This window comes from Penaeus monodon, chromosome 20 (genome assembly GCF_015228065.2).
Source record: "Penaeus monodon isolate SGIC_2016 chromosome 20, NSTDA_Pmon_1, whole genome shotgun sequence".
In the NCBI taxonomy this organism is placed as follows: Eukaryota; Metazoa; Arthropoda; class Malacostraca; order Decapoda; family Penaeidae; genus Penaeus; species Penaeus monodon.
In genome coordinates, this window is record NC_051405.1 from 20081386 (window position 1) to 20081768 (window position 383).

A 383-nucleotide genomic window follows, 5' to 3' on the forward strand; every position below is an offset into this window, starting at 1 on the left:
GGATATTGGATTATAAATTTTCATTTATCATCATGTTTTTTTCTTATGCGTATTTTAACACCTAATGCTGGCTATGTTGGCTTTCTCTTCATTCGCCTGTTATATTTCATTCCATTTACTGAACGTTATGCTGATTTTTCCATTTATCTACTGTTATCATTGTTATTCTGCTTCCCTTTTTATCGCTTCTCAACCTCTTCCGATGCATCTCCTTCCCTGGCTTTTAATCCCCATCTTCGTTCATATCGAAATTTCATATCGAGTCTCGCCTTCAATCTTATCACGCCGGGCTCATTTGATTAACGTTTTCTGCCTTACCGACACTCCTAACTGTGACGCTGACTGCACATTTTATGTTTTCTCTCCGTCTATCTGTCTGTATT

General features: G+C 37.6%; 1 protein-coding gene across 1 annotated transcript in view; it reads left to right on the forward strand.

Annotated features, from left to right (window-relative positions):
- The window catches only part of LOC119585942 (dipeptidyl peptidase 4-like), a 99547-nt gene that overhangs the window by 23534 nt on the left and 75630 nt on the right, over positions 1–383 (forward strand). The gene's annotated exons all lie outside the window — the stretch shown is intronic.